We start from the raw sequence: 6227 nt of genomic DNA, 5'->3' as shown, positions 1-6227 counted from the left end.
TTCAGAGCCCCAGCAGCGCTGCTGATGCCTGAACGGTATGTGGAATGAAGGGGGCTGGCATCGGGAGGCCACTATGGCACGGGGCAAGCACTATGGGCAGTCTATCTGAAGTGTACCTGGCGTATAAGACGACCCCCCACTTGGAGGCATATTTTTCAGGGCCAAAAAATCGTCTTATACGCCGGCAAATACGGTACTAATTTGTCACTGATTTCTGGTCTTGCATCTTTTCTGTTTTGGGAGTGTGTACCAAGGGTTTTTCTCTAAAGAGTACAGACCTCAGAAAAGATAAAACTTAATAATTTCAATAATGAGCATTCTTCAAATAATGTAAAACCGTAGAGACATATTGAAATGTTTCCTGTAACTTTTCTCAATTCTTGCCTCTGTGTGATTTTTCTCTTAAAAGGAAATTAAACCCCAAAGCCATTATAACCATGGATATGGTGAACCTCTTGGACGGAAAACTCATATTGATGATTATAGCACATGGGACATAGTCAAGGCTACACAGTAAGTTTCTGTTGTAGTTGTTTTCTTTGATATATGTATTTTAAGTGAAATATGAACGCATATTTCTTTGTCTTTATTGATAGACAAAGGGATAGTTGGTGAGACATTGTTTTCATATTTTGGTTCTTTAGACATGATTTCCTTTAGTTCTTTGTACAAATTCAAAATAACTGACTTAAAATCTTTGTCTAGTTAAGTTCAGCGTGTGGCATTCCTCAGGGACAGTTTCTATTACTTGCCACCACCACCCCCACTCCCCCAGTATAAATTATACTTTTGTGTTTCTTTGGAGGTCTTATAATTTTTTTTAATTGTTTGAAGTATTACATATGTCTCCTTTATTCCCAGTTGACGCCCCCCCCCTCCACCTACTTCCACACCCGATGTCTTATAATTTTTTGTTTAAAACTTGACAGTTCTGGATATCACATTCTTCCAGGGTTTGTTGTTTGTGACATTTCTGAACTATTCTGTAAAGTCTGTATCTTTGTTCTGTGTGGTCACTGAAGTCTCCATTCAGTTCGTGGTCAGGTAAAGATGGGACAGACTTCTTAATTCCTTAGAATCATTAAGTCTTGATCTTTGTCAAGGGATTCTTTGTGCATGTTGGGACACTGAACACTCAGCCAGGCAGCTGCCAACTCTGACTTAGCCTTCACTTTCTGTTTACATAGAACCTCAAGGTCAATCAGAGGTGAGAGCTTGGGCTATCACCATGGCCTTCTAGATTCCCAAGAATATCTCCAAACTTTTTTAAAGCCTCTATGGATATCTTGTTCCTTAGGTCTTGTTTTTAAGCTTTTTGATTTGTCTGTTGTTTGTTTCAACTACTATCCATCATCTCAAACAACTGCTATGTTAAAACATTGACATGAACAACCCCAGGGAGAAGCTTTTAATGAGTTTGAGTGAGATCTAATTGGTAAGTCATTCAGGTAGACAACCTGACAGGTCAAATAATGACTCCTCTTTGTGAATGAAGCTTTGAAAGACTCCATCCCTATTCTCACTCCAGTACCATAACACAATCTTATTTTTTAAGGCAGCTGGGAAGCAGAGGATGGGACCATGATATGTTAAAATACCACCATTCTCTTGTTGCTCCTTGGATTGCTGAAAGCTTTTGTTTCTTTTCAGAATTTTGAAAAGGTTGACTCTTGACAGTTTTTGCCAGATTTTTAGTTACTTTTGTGGAGAGGCAAACTTTGGAAGTCCTTAGGCTACTGATGTCACCCTACTTTCTTGAATGTTATGTATCAAAAAATCAAAGTACATTGTGCCAATTATATTTAACAAATTATACTGCTCTGCATTCATTTTTCCTTTTGAGACTTTGTTTCTTTTGCTATTGCTTTTCCTTTATCATTAATCTCTCTTGCCCTACCTAATGCATCATTTTCATCAGCAAATATATTATAACATCTTTTATTTTAAGAAAAAAACACACAACATACAACTGTTTTTTTTTTAATCCCTCACATACCTTTGTAACTACTGTATTTCTTGAAAAGTATCTAAGTATGAGGTCTATAATTTCTACCTTTAAACACATTTATTTAAATTTTGAAGCATTTCAGTCCCATAGAGAAGAATAACTGTCAGATTAAGCAGATGTTAACATTTTGCTGTAGTTACCACAGGTTGCTCAGTGTGTTCTTTCCCCTGTCTCCCCCAAGGAAACCTCTCTTGAAGTTGCTGTGAATCATTCTCATGAACATCCTTGTACATTTCTACAAATATTTATAAACAAAATATGCTATTGTAATGTATGCTTAAAATTTATATAAATTGTATTCTACATTACATATCCTTTTGCAGCTTGCTTTTATTAAAAAAACTATATCGCCCCTTATCTGTGGCTTTGCTTTCTGTAGTTTCAGTTACCCATGATCAACCACTGTCCAAAAATATTAAATGAAAAATTCCCAAAATAAACAATTTACATTTAGATTGTACACTGTTCTGAGCAGTATGATGAAATCTCGCACTGTCTCATTGAATCCCACCTAAGGCATGAATCATTCCTTTGTCCAGCATATTTATGAATGTAAGCTACCTGCCTAGTCACTTACTAGTAGTTGCCATCTTGGTTATCAGATTGACTGTCAAGGTGAAAACCGCAGTGCTTGTTTTCAAGTAACCCCTATTTTACTTAAGGATGGCCCCAAAGCATAATTTGGATATGCCAAAATGAAGCCTTACAGTGCTTCCTTTAAGTAAAAAGGTGAAGTTCTCAATTTAAGTCACTTTATCATCTCATCACAACATGGGTGAGTACAATACAATAAGATATTTTGAGAGCATGAGAGAGAGAGAGACCATATTAACATAACATTACAGTATATTATAATTGTTAGTAATCTTTTACTCTACTTAGTTTATAAATTAAACTTTATCATAGGTTCCTATGTATAGGAAAAAACATAGTATATGTAGAATTCAGTATTATTCATAGTTTCAGGCATCCACTAGAGGTCTTGGAATCATCTCCCCAGGGTGAAGGGGATTACTGTATTGTATCACTCTTTACTAAGGGACACTTAACATTTCTTTTACTTTTTCATTATTACAAACATTGTGTCAGTAAATGTACTTCCACTTGTTTCCCCTGCACATAAACCAGAGTTTTTCTAAGGTAGACACTCAAGTGGAATTTCTGTCTTGTTTAGGATATTCTTTTTCAACACCAGCAGTTATTGCCAAATTGATTTCCAAAGTGCCTGTGCCAGTTTATACTTCCACTGTCGAAAGAGTTCTTTTTTACTACATTCTTACTAAATTCTAGTTTTGTCATACTTAATAATTGTCAGTTTGATAGTTGTGAAATGGGTTTTCTCTGTTTTGATGGGCCTCCCTTGACCGGAATCGAACCTGGGACCCTTCAGTCCGCAGGCCGACGCTCTATCCACTGAGCCAAACCGGTTTCGGCTTGATGGGCCTTTCTCTGATTACAAGTGATGTTGAATATCTTCCCTATGTTTATTGATCATTTGAGTTTCTTCCTGTGTGAATTGCCATTTTAAATCCTTTACCCATTTTGAGTTCTTTTATCGTTTTATAATTTGTAAAAGTTCTTTATGTATTTTGATGGAGTCTGCTTTGAACTTAGTGGGATCTGTGTCCCTTAATGTATACATAAGATAAATATATATACCTTCCAAGTGTCCTGTCTGCCGCTCTCCCAGCCTCTTCCCACTCCCAGGCCATGTAGCTTATGATTCAGTACTCCTCTCCAGTGTGTCCAAACTTGCATATTATTCTGCTGAAACAATGTGCTGCAACTTCTCTGGAAACCTGTACTTCCACAAAGGCTCTCATCCACAGGTGATTGCCTAAAACAGTGTTTTCCAGAGCTCCCAGAATACAGCCCAGATCATGGACCATTTGCAGGGGCCACAGCTGAGATAGAGGTCTTTGTTCCTATTACCCAGTACATGGGTGAGTGAGACTTCTCCCAGATCACTTGATGTATGGCTCTGGATCCCACAGTTCCACAGAGGCACTTTGCCTGGGAATAGTACAGAATTATTCTTAGAGGGGGAACAAAATGATGCAGTCTTATTCTACCATGATGCTGATGTCACCTTGTGGTCCATATCTACTCTTTTTCTTCCATTTGTTTAATCTTTTATAGTTCCACATTGTTTTAATCATTTAGTCTTCAGAATGGTCTCAGCTATTCTTGGCCTTTTACTCTCACTAATGAATTTTTAGAGTTCTCCTTAGGAATTTCATGAGATAATTCATTTAGGATTTGAATTAGAATTTCATTGTATTTATAGATCAATTTGGAGGAAATTGGTGTATATATTTTATGTATACATTAAATATGTACTTTAATGTCTTATTAATTTTATTTACAGTGAGTGGTGTAATTAAACAGGCTTTCTTATTATTTTAGGTGGTATATATATAAATGATATAGAAATCTGATACTAAGTTGATTTTTTAGATACTTCGTTTTAATTATTTAATTATTGATTGATTGCTGAAAAAAGGATAACTTCACAAAGAAACATAATTCCCTTATGGAAGAATTGCAATGTATGCTGCATTTACTAAGTCACAGTCATTACTTTTTCAGCGTTAATCACTAAGCAAATTTTTTGATCTTTATCTTGTAAATATCCATTTTCTGATGACAATTCTTATGAATTAATCAGACTTTGGCATTTTTGAAATTACAAGAAATGGGTTCACACATGTTAGAAAACTGTATCAAAATTTTTCAGTATGTCCACATGAGAAGGATTTTATAGGTGATGTATTTAAATCTTTCAGAAATTATCCTATATAATAAAGAGATAATATACTAATTAGACCAAGCAGCAGAATGACTGTCTGGACGAAGCCGGGCTGTGAGGGTCGGCCAAGGCTGGGAGGGGCTGCAGGGGTCGAGCCCCTTGCATGAATTTCATGCATTGGGCCTCTAATATTATGTAATGATGGAAATATTTCTAAACGTTTTTAAAAGATATTCTCTTTATAGTTTTTCTGAAATAAAAATAGTTACTTTCTCACTATTCCCTTTGCCTTGAAGGGGAACAGACTAAATATCTTTACCCTTCTTAAGAATATATGGTTGCTAGCATACTACTCACAGTTTTTTGGCATGACTATCCCCCGCCTCACATGCAAAGCCAGCAATTTGGAACACTTGTCTTTTTTGTTAAAGGGAAAATGAATGCATACTCACTTTTAATTGTTAGAAAAATAATCAGTGATTTTTTGAATGGTTAAGATTTTTATGGACACTTATTTCATTCAAAAGGTGAGGTAGATTCTGCTCTTTGAGGTAATATACCTAGTTCACTGAACTGGGCATATGTAAACAATTTTCTGAAAAAGAACAAGGAATTGAAGAAGGTACCACTGTTGTCTACTATAATTTGTGGAACTCTTTGTCTTTCCTCAGGTTGATTACTTTGTGTGTGTGTGTGAGTGTACACATGCAATACAGAGCCAGTGAGAATAACAATGTGAAGTCTGTACCAAATATTAGTAAAGCCTAATTTCTGTATTAGGTAAGATGTGAATATAGGTAGAAATTTTAATATTTGCTTTGAGTGTCCCATTAATGTGCCACCCCTACTGCGACCTCTTCCTATGGGGTACCTTCCCCATTTTGAAGACCACTCTGATTAAGAAATTACAAATATAGTCATTTAAATACACTTTTGTGTCTCAGTTCCAAGGACCCAGTATTTTGTTTAGAATAAAGTTGATGGTTCTTGAGGCTTGAGGATGGATTCTTGGTGGTTTATTGTACTACTAGAGGCCCAGCGTGTGAAATCACGTGAGACCCAGACCCGCCCTGCACAAGCTGTGGGCCCCCAGGCCTCTCGCTGCGCCAGCCGTCAGCCCCGTGTGAGCCCCACCAGCCTCGCACGAGCCCTACCCCGCTGCTGCGAGCGGCTCATTGATGGGGGGCGAGGCACTGAGAGATGCACCTCCTGGTGACCAGTTGTTTGGTCGTTCCACATTAAATGATGGCCACAGGCCTTTTATAATATAGATTCTTTCTACTCTTGCTTATGCTTGAAAATTTCCATAATAAAAAGTTTTTAAAAATTTAGGCTGCCTCACAATTACCAAAGCGGAAAGGTGGGAAAGGATCAGGCTCTTTGCCACTACCGTCTTTATCAAATATGAGCATCTCTCCTAGAACTCTCCCAGTAGGTTTTTTCTTATGGTTCATTAGCTTCTAACAAGAC

General features: G+C 37.0%; 1 protein-coding gene across 1 annotated transcript in view; it reads left to right on the top strand.

Moving 5' to 3' along the window:
- Positions 1 to 387: 387 nt before the first annotated feature.
- The window catches only part of ZDHHC17 (zinc finger, DHHC-type containing 17), a 61996-nt gene continuing 56156 nt past the window's right edge, over positions 388 to 6227 (top strand). Inside the window, exon 1 of the mRNA XM_006759724.2 lies at positions 388 to 513. The gene's annotated coding sequence lies outside the window, so the exon portion shown is untranslated. The remainder of the gene's footprint in view (positions 514 to 6227) is intronic.

This window comes from Myotis davidii, unplaced genomic scaffold, assembly GCF_000327345.1.
Source record: "Myotis davidii unplaced genomic scaffold, ASM32734v1 scaffold54, whole genome shotgun sequence".
Taxonomy (NCBI): domain Eukaryota; kingdom Metazoa; phylum Chordata; class Mammalia; order Chiroptera; family Vespertilionidae; genus Myotis; species Myotis davidii.
The sequence above is the reverse complement of the archived record's forward strand: the minus strand, read 5'-3'. Positions and strand labels throughout refer to the sequence as shown.